General features: G+C 37.7%; 1 non-coding gene across 1 annotated transcript; it reads right to left on the reverse strand.

Annotated features, from left to right (window-relative positions):
• Positions 1-12,957: 12,957 nt before the first annotated feature.
• On the reverse strand, positions 12,958-13,084 carry LOC136140743 (small nucleolar RNA SNORD22). Its single transcript, XR_010657657.1, has one exon. It is a non-coding gene; the product is annotated as a small nucleolar RNA SNORD22 (small nucleolar RNA).
• Positions 13,085-16,624: the final 3,540 nt, after the last annotated feature.

A 16,624-nucleotide genomic window follows, 5' to 3' on the forward strand; every position in this document is an offset into this window, starting at 1 on the left:
AGGGAATCTACACACATCCATTCTAGCATCTTCTAAGACAGGAAGAGTCACCTGTTCCCCTTAACATATGTGGAGGAACATGAAAGATTTTCACGGGACAGAGCCCTAGACACCATCTAACCAATGAGACTATTCCCAACAAATATGTACAGCCATCTTGAGTGCCCTGGGAGACTCTACTCACTTAAACAGAGGCTGCTCATTTCTGTATTTTAATAGAGCCTTACTCTAGTAAATATGCACTGAATGAATACACCCCCAGCACCCCACACACACTCACATCTGCAAATTCTCCTACCATCAAGGTTTAGCACAAATGCCGAGGAACGAAATAAAGAAGACTCCAAAAGGAAAATACCTGAGAAGAGATGACAGAACTCATCTTTGATGGAACAGAAAAAAAGGTTAAAAAATTCCATTTGGACCGTTGAAAAAATGTTCTTTTTTTTTTCTCAAAAATAAAGAAATTGGTAGACTTTATCAAGTATCATTGTTTAGACCTTCAGCCTAATGGCAGGCTTTTCCTCAGATCATGTAACCTGAAGGCTTATTCAGGAGTCAAGTCTTCCGAGAGCAGGGGCTGTGTCCAGTTCTAGATTATTCTTCCTACCTCTTTGCCAGAATTGCAACCACAGGGACCATCCGCAGATGCACAATGCATTCAATTCAATTTCAGTTTCCAGAGGACAGGGTTGGGGAAGAGAAAGAAAGAAATTCTTGACTCAAGAGGCTGAGAGTTTATTTGAGTCAGGTGTGGGTCTAGGAGAAATATGCAAAAAAAAAAAGTCTTGTGGAGGAAAAATGAGTCACAACTATGTGAGGAGGAAGCATCTTTAATGTCAATGTCCATATTTCTTGATTAAAATATGGGTATTTGCATCATGCTGTAGCATTCTAAATATAATAGCAGCCGAGACTCTCTAAGAATAAATTCTTATTCAAGAACAGGAAGGAAAGAACTGGTTAGAACCCTAATGGTACAATAAGAAGCACTGTCTAGCACAATACTATTATTGCAATAAACCCTGTTAGCTGATTGGTTAATGTCTCAGAGTAAATGCACAGGTGACTGAGAAATTTTTCAGGATTAAAAAAATAGGTCATTGGCTAATATTTCAGAATACATAAATATGTGAATAGTCACAACTAGCAACACACTTACATTTTTACTCTTAGAGTTTCTTAAATGGTATTTTCAGGTAGGCTTCTGATAACATCTAACTTTTTAAACACACATATTTAGAAACAGGGCAGCACAGAAAATATCACTAACCGAGGATAAGCACTCCCACACGCAGGGTACTTACTGAAACTGCTCAAATATAAATTGTTGCATTATTGTGGCGGCTACAAAATAAAAGCATTGCTAAAAATAAGTACACTAATCCTTTGAGAATAAAATGCTAGTAAGTTTTTTATGAAGCTAACCATTTAGTCAATATTCAGAATTTTTCCTAATGCTAAAATTACCTTACATATGGCCTTTTGAATCAAAACTCCTCTTGGGTTTGCAGAAGAACACTGGCAAAATGTGAAATGTAGTAGAAGGAATAGTAGCTTTGGAGCTCTGGGATCTGGCTTGACTTCTGACACAAAGCCTGTCACCCAGCCATCTCTGAGAACCACCGTTAATCCTAATAGATACGGCCCCTAGAGAATAAGGTGGGGCGTGATTGCCAGGATAAATTAGATACCACAAAGCCTCCTTAGAAAAGAGACTTTTCTTTCATCTACATCTGGTAGAATCCTACTTAATAAAAGTCTTAAAGAATAATTTGACCTTGGTTCTAACAAAATATATCCAGAATCCAGCCACTTCTCACCACTCTGCTGCTACCATCCTAACACAAAGCACCCGCATCTCTTGCCTGGGTTCTGACTAGACTGTCCTAACCAGCCACCGTGATTCATCCCTACTCATCACCACCAGCCTAGGCAGCCCTGCTCTGCACACGGAAGCAAGAGTGACCTTTTTAAACCTGGAGGCAGGGCTTCCCTGGTGGCGCAGTGGTTGAGAGTCCGCCTGCCGATGCAGGGGACACGGGTTCGTGCCCTGGTCCGGGAAGATCCCACGTGCCGCGGAGCGGCTGGGCCCATGAGCCATGGCCGCTGAGCCTGCGCGTCCGGAGCCTGTGCTCCGCAGCAGGAGAGGCCACAACAGTGAGAGGCCCGCGTACCGCAAAAAAAAAAAAAAAACCTGGAGGCAAATCGCATCAAGTCCACTGCCCAGACTCACCCCAATACATCCCCATCTCACTCAGAATAAACTCCCAAATCTTAACCGTGTCCTGCAGGGGTCTGCCCACCCCACCTCTCAAGCACCCAAATAATCTTCGTACCTTCAGAGCCTTTGCACTTGCTGTGTCCTGGTCTGGAAAGTTCCTCTTTGGATATTTCGACTGCTTCCACGAATGGTTCATCCAAGGCTCAGCTCGAAGACTACCTAACCTAGAGGTCTCTCCTGATAGCCTCTATAAAATCTCATACCCTGCTTACTGGCACCTTATTGATTTTATATGTGTCTACTGTGAGCAGGAATTCGTTTGTTTACCATCTTTTCCTCAGCAACTAGAAGAGTGTTGGACTTAAAATATAGGTGTTTTATAGTATAGTTTGAAGTCAGGAGCCTGATTCCGCCAGCTCCGGTTTTCTTTCTCAAGATTGCCCTGGCTCTTCAGGGTCTCTTGTGTTTCCATACAAATTGTAATTTTTTTTGTTCTACTTCTGTGAAAAATGTTATTGGTAATTTGATCAGGATTGCGTTAAATTGGTGGTTTGCTTTGGGCAGTAGAGTCATTTTCACAATATCGATTCTTCCAATCCAAAAACTTGGTATATCTCTCCATCTGTTGTGTCGTCTTTGATTTCTTTCATCAGTATCTTATAGTTTTCTGGGGACAGGTCTTTTGCCTCCATAGGTAGGTTTATTCCCAGGTATTTTATTCTTTTTGTTGCAGTGGTAAATGGTAGTGTCTCCTTAATTTCTCTTTCTGATCTTTCATTATTAGTGTATAGGATGCAAGAGATTTTCGTGTATTAATTTTGTATCCTCCAATTTTACCAAATTCGTTGATTAGCTCTAGTAGTTTCCTGGTGGCATCTTTAGGATTTTCAATGTATAGTGTAAAATAGATAACTGATGAGAACCTACTACATAGCACAGGGAACTCTACTCAATGCTCTGTGGTGACCTAAATGGGAAGGAAATACAATAAAGAGGGGGTATATGTATACGTATAGCTGATTCACTTTGCTGTACAGCAGAAACTAACACAACATTGTAAAGCAACTATACTCCAATAAAAATTAATAAAAAATAAAAAACAGGGCTTCCCTGGTGGCGCAGTGGTTGAGAGTCCGCCTGCCGATGCAGGGAACGCGGGTTCGTGCCCCGGTCCGGGAGGATCCCACATGCCGCGGAGCGGCTGGGCCCGTGAGCCATGGCCGTTGAGCCTGCACGTCCGGAGCCTGTGCTCCACAACGGGGGAGGCCACGACAGTGAGAGGCCCGCGTACCGCAAAAAAATAAAAAATAAAAAAAAAACATAAAAAATAAAATAAAATAAAAAACATATAGGTGTTCACTAAATAAATGTTGAACAAAAGAATGAGTGGATAGCAATCAGTCTCAGAGGTAAATAAGCCATAAAACGTCTTAGGATTACATTTAATTACATCTATTTCTTGCAGCCTAAGGTCTCCTCTCCTCCTGATCTTAAAATGGAACTTCTGTTTTACATATTTCACTTATTTCTCAAGGTTTTCTTTGATGAGCTCTTCATCTGTAGTTTTTAATGATTAACATATAGGGCATACTCCCATTTAAAGATTTTTATATTCAGCTTATAAAGAAAATTGGGACTGCTTGATTATTACAATTTAGAACGAGAAAATTTAGTACTCTTAAAATTATTAGAGTTATTTCAGTCCTAGGACCAACTCATGGATTTCTGAAAGGGTTTTTCTCAGTTCTTACCCATTCATTCAATATTTCAGCAATATTCACTTTGCACATATTAACTGAAGAGCACGCTTCTGAGTGACTGAGATCCTACCTTCAAGGATTGGTCTTCTAAGGATGAAAACAATAACACAAGGAACAATGTGCTCAGTGCCCTGAAGGGGTAGAGCTAGGTTATTAGAGTTTAAAGAAAGGATTAAGTCCAGCAGAGGTAGGGGATGTGTGTTGGAGAAGGTGGCGTTTGAGTTAGGCTACATTTGGACATTCAGAAAGAGCAGGGGAAAGTCATTTCAATAGGAGGAAACAGCATCAACAAGCCAGGGAGGTATATGGAAAACAAAACAATAGGCTCACATAATAATGGGAAACCTTGTGCCATGGATGTTTATACACTTAAATTCTCTGTATAGGAGCACACTAGCTCTAATATACAGTATGGCCTAAATTTAAATACACTTCTGGGTGCACTTGAAAATATGCATTTAAAAAAATAAAACCTTTCCATTTTTCCCTGTTGTATAAAGTAAAACAAAAAGAAATCCTCAATGATCAAAGTAGATCAGAAAATTCCGTAAGTAATAATTACATACTATTCCAGGCAATGTATTCAAATCTAGCTTTAAGTCCTTGCAGGAAAAAAAAAAGAAAAAAATTACATAAAATTTTAAACCATTCCTTATCACCAGTGTCATTAGGAAATGTGCCACATACATTAGATAATGTTTTAAATGTGTTATCATTGTCAGATCTTTGCTTGCGTGGCAAGATACCTGCCTACATGCGCACATTGAGATGTGTTTCATGCTTTGTACCCAGTGAATATAAACATGGAGAACACGCTAAGAAACCTTAAGGTAAAACTATTCTTCCATGTCTATATTTTTAGTGAGAATCAACATTTTATCTCCCATGTGCAATTCATGACTTGACTACAACTTTCTTGATCCATTGCATTACTGGCAAATATACGACAAAGGAAGGGAATTCTACTTTGAGTTAGAATGGCAGCTTTGTGTTTTCTCCACATCAAAAGCCTCTTTCAATTCATATAGTTTCATTTTCAGATGACGAACATCAAGATTCCTGTGCAGAGTGGATTTTGAGATGGGCAGAGCAGTGACACTGGTGCTGGGAGCCAGGCAGAGCTGTCCCTTACGTGATTTGTGTTTGTTTTTGACATTTCCAACCTTAAAATTCTACCTGGCCTGAAATCGCACTGACTTAAGTGTGTGCTCCTAACGCGTCAATAAGCACTAAGACAAGGAGGAAAATAAACAGCTGCTTGTTTTTAGTATTTTGTTAGAAGAATAAACAGTTTGGGGAAAACACAAGTTCTATTTCATGCTTGGATCATTATTTAATTTTTGGCAATTACAATGTTACCTCATCTGAACTGAGGCCTGAGTTATCCTTCTAAAATGCAAATCTGATCTTGTCATCTGTCCTCTCCTTTGTCATCCTCAGATGGCTGTCGATGCTCCTCAGTGTGTAAACGGACCGTGTATTTAGGGACCATGTGTTTAGGAATGAACTTGATGGGATTCCCAGAATCAACTGCTCCATGTGTACAGATTGGGTTTCACTCCAAGAATGGAATGTTGTGTATATTCCTCTGTCAACCCAGGATGTTTTGTGGGAATTCTGTAGCTGATAGCTTTGCACTCCCACTGCAGCTCTGCCCTGGGTCTCCAGCCTGCTGTCCACCCTCAGGACAGGGGCTTGCAGCCTCCTTGCCTGCAGCAGTTAGACCTTGAACACACCTTTCTCTCTCTCCCCTCTCTTTCTTTTCTTTCTCTTCTCTTCCCATTCCATTCCCTTCCTTCCTTTTCTTTCTTTTCTTTCTTTCTTTCTTTTCTTTCTTTTCTTTCTTTCTTTCTTTCTTTCTTTCCTTCCTTCTCTTTCTTTCTTCTTTCTTTCTTTCTTTCCTTCCTTCCTTCTCTTTCTCTCTTTCTTCTTTCTTTCTTTCTTTCTTTCTTTCTTTCTTTCCTTCCTTCCTTCCTTCTCTTTCTCTCTTTCTTCTTTCTTTCTTTCTTCTTTCTCTCTTTCATTCCTCCCTTTCTTTCTTCCTTTCTTTCTTTCTTTCTTTCTCTCTTTCTTCCTTCCTTCTTTCCTTCCCTCTTTCATTCTTCCTTCTTTCTTTCTTTCTTTCTTCCTTTCTTCCTCTCTCCCCTCTCATTCTTCTTCCTCTCCCTCCATCCCCTCTCTCTCTCTATATATATATATAGATAGATAGATAGATAGATATAGATATAGATATATAGATATATAGATATCATCCACACCAACTCCCTATTGGTGTCTGGGGAAACCTAACTGGTCCAGGAATGGTGGGTGTCTTAAAGATGGCTACCTGAATACTGAGCAGCCTCTTCACGTGTGTTTTGCTGTATGACTCCTTGGCAAATCCTATCTTTCTTAGAATTATGTTAGAACTAGGTCAGTAGAAATCTGTTTGCTGTGTCAGCTTCACCTGTGCACCAGAATTATCCCACAGCGTGGGAGTGGCTGTCCCAGACATCACTACAGCATCTCTAGAACGTCTGTGCAGAAAGGCTGCAGCTTTGAAAGTTATTTCTGCTCCACATGCAGCTGCCCTGTTGGAAGCTACCCCCAAAGGCAGAGGGTTGGTACTAGCAGAAGGGCCAAGAGCAGAAGAGTATGCAGGAGAGATAGGAGGGAGTTCCAGGCCCTGTCAACATTTCCAGCAAAATTGTCTCTATGCCCTGCAGAAATTCATGAATGCTACATGGAGAAATGACTTAGCTAAAGGTGTTTTCTTCTTGTGACTATGATGAAAGACTTAAATATATGGAGAAGACTTTGATCAACTATGACTCTCAGGCCACAAAATGTTCATATGACACATTATTGAGGGAGTTTTAGAAGAAGCCTTGGTAGTAGAAATTTTGAACAGAATCCTTTATTAAAATGACATGATACTGATGGTGGGAACATAAATTGATACAGCCACTATGGAGAACAGAATGAAAGTTCCTTAGAAAACTAAAAATAGGACTACCATATGACCCAGTAATCCCATTACTAGGCATATACCCAGAGAAAATCATAATTTAAAAAGACACATGCACCCCAATGTTCATTGCAGCACTATTTACAATAGCCAGAACATGGAAGCAACCTAAATATCATCAACAGAGGAACGGATAAAGAAGATGTGGCACATATATACAATGGAATATTACTCAGCCATAGAAAGGAATGAAATTGGGTCACTTGTAGAGACATGGATGGACCCAGAAACTGTCATATAGAGTGAAGTAAGTCAGAAAGAGAAAAACAAACATTGTATATTAACACATATATGTGGAACCTAGAAAAATGGTATAGTTGATCTTATTTGCAATGCAGAAGTAGAGACACAGACACAGAGAACAAAAGTATGGATGCCAAGGGGGAAGAGGGGAGTGGGAGGAATTGGGAGGTTGGGATTAACATATATACACTATTGATACTATGTATAAACTAGATAACTAATGAGAACTTACTGTATAGCACAGGGAACTCTACTCATGCTCTGTGGTGACCTAAATGGGAAGGAAATCCAAAAAGAGGGGATATATGGGTATGTATGGCTGATTCATTTTGCTGTACACCTGAAACTAACACAGCATTGTAAAGCAACTATACTCCAATAAAAATTACTTTAAAAGATAAAGTAAAATGTGTCCCCTAAAAAAAAAAAAAGAAGACGTGATTAATGTGATGGTGAGAGCAGAGGTGAATTGTTGGCAGAGGGGCGGGAAGGGGAGGGGTGATTTTCTTGGGTCTGGCTTGGGTGGGAGATCAACCTTTTCTGCCCTCTACAGTTTGGAGCCCCATCCATAAGCCCTGGATGGGATAGAAGGATTTTTTCTCTGGTGAAAACCCCCAAGGGTTCTCCATGAAGACTGGTGACAGTCACTTCAGCCTTGGTCCCTGCTTCGCTGTGGTGAAGTCTTGCCTTATGACCATATGTGTATAGGTATTTGTCAGCTGCTTTGTGAATATCAATTTAGATAAAGACTCAAAGATGGGACGTTTTCTTTCACCTTAAATCTACATTTTCCTATTTTATCTACTTTATATTCTACTTGTATTTCTTTCATGCATATCTTTATGAGAAAGAGTTTTTCCTCCTGACTTTCGTGTGTGGAGTGATTCTACCATCACAATACTCTTAGCTCTCTCCTTTCTTCTGTTCCAGACAGGCATCTAATTGGAAAGTTTGGAAGGAAAAACTGGGCACGTGAGCCAGCAAATTTCCATATTCCCTTCTTCTGTGTGTGTGTGTGTGTGTTTCTGTCTCTCAATCACTCTGCTCCTCCCCCTGAAGAACTGCTCTGCCTGCAGAATTCACATTCCCTTGTATGACCTCCCTGCTGTGATTTTCAGCTCACATGCTTGTAGGTGTAAGGCATAGTCTTCAAAACGATCAGCGGCAGCAGTAATAGAGGTGATAGTGTCTCCATCTGTGTTATTTTTTACCTTATTTCAGAACTTGAAGGGGAAAGAAGGGTGTAATGTCCTGAGAACCCCAACTATCTAATGCATCGCTTGAAACAAAGCCTTGTCTTCTGCATGAAAACCAAGCATCGCTAACGTATATTTACCCGTATTTCATGCTATTATTATGATATCCCATTTCCTTTTTTAATGGTGATTCAGAGCTGTGTGTGTAGTAGGGCCCAATCTGACACACTCTCATTTTTCCCCTTAAACAACATAAATCAAAGTATTCAATTACAAGTGCCCATACTTCATTTTCTTGGGGGTAAAAACGATCATCTGTACCTAAATTAGGTTAATAAGTCAAATGCATACAGATTAAGACTTTTGATGGCAAACACCTGTATCATGCCTTCCTTTACTCTTTTAGGAAATATAAATTTGACCCAAACAAAGCAAACAGTTTTAACGATTTTCTTTTTCTGTGTTTCAGCCCAGATTGTGCTATTTTGTAGAACTGACATATGTGGCCATTACAAATCTTTTAAATTCCTCATTACCTTCAGACCCACAAGGAGCTGAGGTAAAGGTTGATGATTCTGCACTGAGTTATGATTTCTTTACCCTTCCTGTAGTGTTCCCATTAATTCAGAGCAAGCATTTCCCTCCAATGAGAAAACCCATTAAAGCCAAGAGCAAAATAAAAATCTCCCTTCTCATTTACTTTCTCAGAAACTGGAACCACTACGTGACTCCAGTATCCTAAATTTCAACTATATAAGAGTGATAGCAATTTAGTCAAAACTCTCAGAACTGGCTGCATTTGGGTCAAGGGGGTACAGTAAGGAACTAAAAGCCAGTATTCATACAGAGAGGCTTATGAGGGACGAGGCACAGGGTGACAGGGAGGGATGTGATTCCTGGGGAGCATCCTGCTAGCTGTTATCAGAGCTGCTGGGGATCCCACAAAAACTAGCGAAGAGCACAGAAGCCCAGGAGCTGCCTTTCATGACCCTTGAAATCTCTTTAGAGGTAGCAGAGCACACCTGAGTCTCTGACCATCTAGAAATGCAGCTTCTGTTTCCGAAAGCCCCAACAGCTTCCTCCTGATTCCTGGTCAGATGGCCCCCTGGCCTCCCTCAGTCTTCACAGTGTGCCCCTTTGCCACCTCCCTGCAATTCTGTTTCCATTATAAAACAATTCTATGTTATCTTGGAAACTATCTTGGCTTAACATCTTCTTAGCAGTTTTCTTTGGCACCTAACCTCCCAGGACCACACCCAAAATGAATCAAAACTCCTGACGTTGATGTGGCAATTTCTAGGAAGTATCTTCTGGCTCAAATATCCCCTAAGGTTAACAGTGGATGAATCGAAGTCAAAACAAGCCCCTTCCCATCTGCCTGGTAGCTAGGAGGGAGTAGAAAAATAATGAGGGTGGTACTGATGGATGGGATGGAATTAAGATGAGGCATCAATGGTAAGATAAATGTTTTAAGAAAGTAAACCTATGTTTCAAGGAGACAAGTGGCAAGAATTCACTTGGCCATTGGACCAATGGCTTTCAAATCAATGTTTCCATGAGCTACTACTGCTACGAGCCTCCAAGTCATTCCAGAAATGACAGTTTGATGGGAATATCTTATCTTCACCTGTCTAGCCCCACAGGCATCATGGCATCCATCAAGTCCACTGCTTGGAAATAATTCTGAGACCATTACTTTTGTGGTTCTCAGGTCTGCTGAAAAGATTGTACGGTATGATGCATTCAAGCCACAAGAAGAGCCCAACCTGATTGTGAAAATTCTTGAGGCCATCCCAGGTGGGACTGAGTTGACCCAGAGCATGTGGTCAGTGCTTATGCTAGCTGTCTTCAGACCATGCTACCCACACTCTCAATAATATTGATTTGATGGAGATGCGCCCTGGGACACTGAGAATGACATGAAAGAATTCCAAGACCCCAGGTGTTATTTGAAATGTATCTGAGTTCTTCCAAATGCCTGCAGATTTATTGGAACAAATTTCTGCAACAGAAGCTACTTGTTTGGTCACATAGAAAACATTCCTACTTGGTGTCTCTTTCCTTTCATGACAAGGGCTTACTCTAGGAATCGAGGAGAATATGATTGCAGTCCGCTAATAATGACTTGACAGCACTTTTTATACACTATTAAAGCAAGCAGTTAATTACCTGATTTAAAAAATTCCTTCAAATGACATGAAATGGGAAACGTTAATACAGATATGTCTATTTTTTTCTGCAAATGAACTGACACATTTGATTAATCCTTGGATTATCATTTTCAAATATTTTAGGAATCAAAGAATAGACTTTATCCAAAAATTATACTGGATACAATCCAGTGTTTACTTTTATAATTCTGAGAGTTTAGAATATTTATTCCTTTGGTCTTCATGATGGAGATCAATTATCTTTGAAAAGCACTGAATAACGACAATTTTGAAACTGTAATTTCACCCTGTGTCTACTTCCTAATAAAATAATAGTGTGACCAAAAAAAATGTAATTCCTTGAAATGTCTCCTCCTTTTGGATTGTGCATACTTGAAATGTTGCTCTCCTCAAATTTAAGATTTTTATGATAAAATTTCTTGCTATCAAAAAGAAAGATAGTTTTCTTTTTTAACCTCACTCTATATTTTAAATAAGATAAATGTTAATTACTTTGAGTATTTTTATTTGATTTTGAATCAACTGGATTATGAACCCCTTGAGGGTGGAGAATATTTTTCTTGTGTTTTTGATATACTCCTTCCTGTGTAGCCCTGTATTTAGAGTAAGTAAGAACTCAATAAATAGGACCTGAATTAAAGTAACACAGGATCCAGTTTCTGTCTTTTCACCTTGACCATAATCTATAAAATTCAGTCAGCATCTCTTTTGCATTCTACTCCTCAGGGACACAGTGTTAGTTTAAATTTACTCTTTCTCTATATGGTAACGTTGAATGATTGGTTCAGAAATCACTTATGAATATGAAGGTCAAAGAGAAAAATGGATGCAAATTATGGACAAGCATTCAAATATAAAACTTTTTGACAAGAGTTTAATGACTCTTGCAATAACTAATCAACAACATTTGAAAGACTGATTGGAGCACTTATTTTTCAGGGATAAATAATGGAACTTCTTCAGGAGAACCCACATAACTTTAGAAAACAATTTCAAATTATTGCAGTATTTCTCAGAATTGAGAGCAATTCTGCAGATAGGAAATTACCACAGTAACCTCCAGCCCCTCGCTATTATGTTACCCTTGACCTTCAATAAAATTTTATTATAGTAGGCTCCAGTTTCACACAGACACACTAGATTAGTGTTTTAAAGTGAATACCTTATGAGGAATTTTCAAGTGAATGAAAAATATTTGGTAGGAATCCCTTCAAATGTAGCATATAATAAAAAATACTCTACTGCTGTTTGTGGAATGAATGCATTTCTGTAGTGAGTTTCACTACCTGACATGAAATCAAGAACTTTTTTTTTTAGAAAGCTGAGAACTAAAAACAAAATTTTCTGGCAATGACTTACATTTCTTCTCCAAGAGAGAAGTTGATTTGAGTCAGTTTCACATCTAGAAATACCCAGTTGATTAATGCTTAAAGAATCACGAGAGAGAGTCTTATGAGTCCAACCAAGTCTCCCTATGAAACCAAATTTTAGTTGTTCACACAAATTTTAAAAAATGTCAGACAAAATTTGAGAGGTGAGAGATTTTAAGATTTCTAAGTAAACATTTTAAATCCTTGACAGAGCCCATTAACTTTGATCCAAAATTGAGATTGTCTACATTTTTTTCTTTTTTTAAACCATGAAATCATGAACTATGTTGATGGCCAATGTCTCCCCCAGAGTTAACATTCAATAAACTTTTTAGATTGATTATGAAATGGCTACATTGGAGCAATTTGACAAGCACTGTCTTTGAATAGAATTTTGCCCTTTTGTAAGGATTATCGGTGGCTACGTTCATTTGGATGGAGGCCATGATAAGCTGCACTCCTGTGCTACTATAAATTATCTTATCGCCAAGTTCAATGCATTCATTAAAATGCTATGAGTTTAATTTATAAGTTTGCAACTATTACTAATATACTTAAAAAAAACAAAACTTTTATTTAGAAAGGCTGAAATGATTGTATGCTAATTTGAACAGGTAGGTTGTATAAGAAAATTCCATTTTTGATATCCTTCAAGAGTTGGATTCCATTATGTGTGCTTTGTTCTTTCTTCAGACCTCTTAACTTCAGACTGGAGTTGAACAGAAATATGGCTTACTCCTCTCCCTTCAAATCATTCTCAGGCTCCAGACAAGGAGCTGGACCTTTGAGCAAACAAGCAGGTAACTGGCAATGGTACCTTTTAAGTCTGGAGGCTTTCTAAGAGTATACAGGAACAAGGAACAAGCTGCTCCTGAATGAGAGCAACATATAATTAGCAAAGTATCTAAAATAGCCAGAATTATTCCAGCTAGGGTTAATGGATAAGCCAAGAAAAGCTAAGCAAATGATATCTGCAGGCATTTGCTGTACCTCAGACAGCTCCTTATAGAACAAGCTTTCATCCTCTCTCCCAGTTGGCCCCAGTGGATTCACCATTACTGGCTCTGGGGCTAGAACAGAGGTAAGACAGGATGCTTGCTTTCCTCGTTGGCTAATATACTTTTTTTGAGGCATTACTCCTATTAAGATGTAATAGAAGAATACAATATGTTGATTATCTAACAGAGATAAAAGCAGGAAACTGATGAACCACAGGGAAATATGACTGAGAGCAAACTGATTTCATAAAACAAATAGAATTGGTGTGGACATGAAGTTTGTCTTATCCACACAAGTCAAATTCTAATACAGTGAAGTTCAAGAGAGTTCAGTGCAGGAATTTTAGATAAATAAGTAGAATAAATGGGTTTTTCCATGGTGCTATGTATGTTCTGTCTCAATCTTTCTTGTAATAGAGCTCATTAGAGAGATCAGACACATTTAAGAACTGATTACCCAAGATAATGTGAGATAGACCCAGCATCCTTTCTAGAATTAATACCATCTTGCATTTGTAAAATGTTTTAATACATTGATGTTTCCACACACACATCTATTACTTCATATTTTAGGACAAAAAGGGAAGAAGAGCCAGGAAAAAAGCAGTTAGATGCGCAAGTGAACAGTCTGGCCTTTGGGTTCAAATGTAGCCCTACTCCATAGGCTTCACGGCATCTTAGACTTATTACTTAGTCAACCCTGTTTCTAAGTGTTTTCATTTCCAAAATAGGGATAATAATGGGGCTGGCATCATATAAATGTTGATGAGAATTAGGTGCACAGTACATGGGCTAATGACTTACTGGGTGTAAGCACTTAATAAACATTCCTAGTATTTTCAGATGTATAGGGCATGTGTTGGACTGTTTACAAATGAGGAAATTGAATAAGAAAGAGGTTAAGTGCTTCCATAGGAACTTTGATGTTTCTTATTGTAACAAATTGACTCAGCTTTATCTTTAGTAAGACTTTTATCAAAACAAATGTTATGAACCAAATGGAATTGTGGTGCTTTCCTCTCTATGTGTTTTCCTTTATCCAGTCCTTTTTAAAGAGACACCCGAGAAATGGAAAGAAGTCTATACTATCACTCTAGATAATTTATTCCATGAATTTGGATTCCTTTCTTCTCTTTTCAGGCCTCAGTTTCTTTGTCTCCTGGTAATCTCTGAGGCCATTTTCTGAGTGAAAACAATATTATTTCACAAACTAGAAAATCAAACTCTTGACCTCTGATGTTTGACTCTAATAAATAAATATCTTAAATGAAAAGTAAAAAGGATCCACATTTTGATCATAAAAAGATGTTGTTACATTTTATTCTATGCATATTATTTAGGCACTGACATTTCCTTCTTCCTTTGGTTTAACATCCCATTTCAAAAAATGTTATAATGGAAATTCAGATGCATAAATTCAAGTTAATATTGACAGCAGTCATGGAATTAAAGTTTTCCCTACCAAGTCCAAATAAGACTATTAATAATGTATTGTGTATTAATGTGTGCATATGGTATAATGTATGACAGCTTCACATAATGACAGACAGTATCAAAATCTAAGTAAATATTTCTGAAATTCTACATGATTTTCATTAAATACCTAATTTCACATTTTCAGCTAAGGAACTACTTTCTAGATTTAATATGATCTACTGTTGTATCTTTTATTTTTCTCCTTTATTTCTTCCTTTCTAAAGCTTAGGCTTATATGGGTATTTGAATACAGTGATCTTTTTTATTAAAGAAGGATTAAGAAAATCACAGACATTTCTTCAATTTCATACTATGGCTAGTTTGATGACTGTTGATACCTGATTTTTGTATACTATGAATAGCTACAAAAGTGACTTAATTTGGATCTATTCTGTGTTTATACACTATTCTAGAGGCAGACATAATTTTGGTGGACAAATAGGTTAAGAAAATTGGTTTCTAATTGCTTTATGAGATGATCTGAGTAGTTGTTGATTACATTGGTATTTGCAATTTCCTAAAAGAATAAATTAAATCTTTTGTATAGGCTTTAGTAGAAAAGAACCCTCAATATTGTTACAACTCTGCATATTTCAAGTGTTTTTTTTTTGTGATTCATTTTATATTTATTATTTAACTCACTTGATGTGGTAGTTTCCTCCACAGTCTCTCAAAACTCATGCTGCACTCTTGATTTTTGGATTGTTGTTAATATCCCTGCTTCTGATATTTGAAACTATAAGTTCAATTCCTTTATTTTCATTCCCCATGGAAGTTCAGTGTATGTACACTACAGTTAAAAACTCATGTAAACATAAAGCATAGCATGAATTAGCGAGAGATTTTATAACTTACCTAAGTTGTTCATAAACAGAAACCTGAGTTAATTTGCTAAAATTCAGGGTAAAAATGTTGGCAAAGTTCAACAGTCTCACAATGATCAACTTCCCTATCATAAAAATAGTGGTAGTGCTAACTCGAAATATAATAACTTTTGGTAATACCTTGAGGATGTCTATTATGTAACTCTTAGTGTTAATGACTAAATCAGCATTTGGAAAATCCCCACAGTCATATCAGATGATTGCAATAATTACAGTTAAGATCCATCCCGCAGCAAATCCCTTTTTTTGTTGTGCAACTCAATGGTTCAAGATTTTTGTGGAGTTTGCAAAAAAGTCCCACTCAGAAAGGATCTGTACAAAGAAGTGACCAAGTTGTTCCCTGACCTTACTGGGCTCATCAGTAAAATGTATTGCCAGAATTGTCCAAGATTTCTTTAAAGTATACAATTTTACATATGATAGCTTCACACCAAAAATCAGCTGTTTTAGTTGAAGAATACCCTTCAGATGGCACGTTTAGGAATCAGAGTTTATACACAGAGGAATTTTAAAAGTGAAAATTAAATACTTAAACGGAATAGGTATAAGTGTGACTACATTTTTAACAGGATGGACCACTTGACCCATGTGTAACATATTGAGATAATTTTGAGAGCTCAGAATTCATCAGAGTCTCAATTTCAGTTAATCATGCAGACATATGTCCCAGGACCCTGGAGATCTACTAGCTCTAATTCCCCAAACTACTGAAAGGGAAATTGAGGACCAAAAAGAGTCAATAAGATATTTAGTAAAATGTCTTCTTACTTCTTACCCAGTGCCCTTATTTGCTGTATGACTATGATGAGAAACAGACATAAGAATACTAAAAGGTAGTTAATGAATTGACCAGAATTTTGGAGAAATGTGAATAAAAAAAACCCCAATGAGTGGCACCGACTGTCAAGTTATCTGGGGAGAAAGAATATTGGTAGCTTAAAGGCTAAAGAACATGATAGGTGGCTGAGAAGAAGAAAAGAAAGAAAAAGTTGAAAAAATACTAAGTCAGTATATTTGAAGCTCTTTCTGACTTATAATAAGAGAAGACTCTTTAAAGATAGATTTCCATACTCCTGAATTCATTTTATACTAAAAATGTGATGTCTTTGAAAAAAGACTTTGTACACAAAACTTATAAAGAAATGCATTTTAAATATGTTATGTAGCAATATCTTCTTTTAAGAAATGATGCCATCAAAATCACTGTGCCATCTTTTTAAACACCTAGCATAAAAGATCTGGAGTGATATTTATTGAGGGCTATGATATACTCTGATTTGAACCTGAAAAAAAGG

The sequence above is a fragment of the Phocoena phocoena genome, chromosome 1 (assembly GCF_963924675.1).
Source record: "Phocoena phocoena chromosome 1, mPhoPho1.1, whole genome shotgun sequence".
In the NCBI taxonomy this organism is placed as follows: Eukaryota; Metazoa; Chordata; class Mammalia; order Artiodactyla; family Phocoenidae; genus Phocoena; species Phocoena phocoena.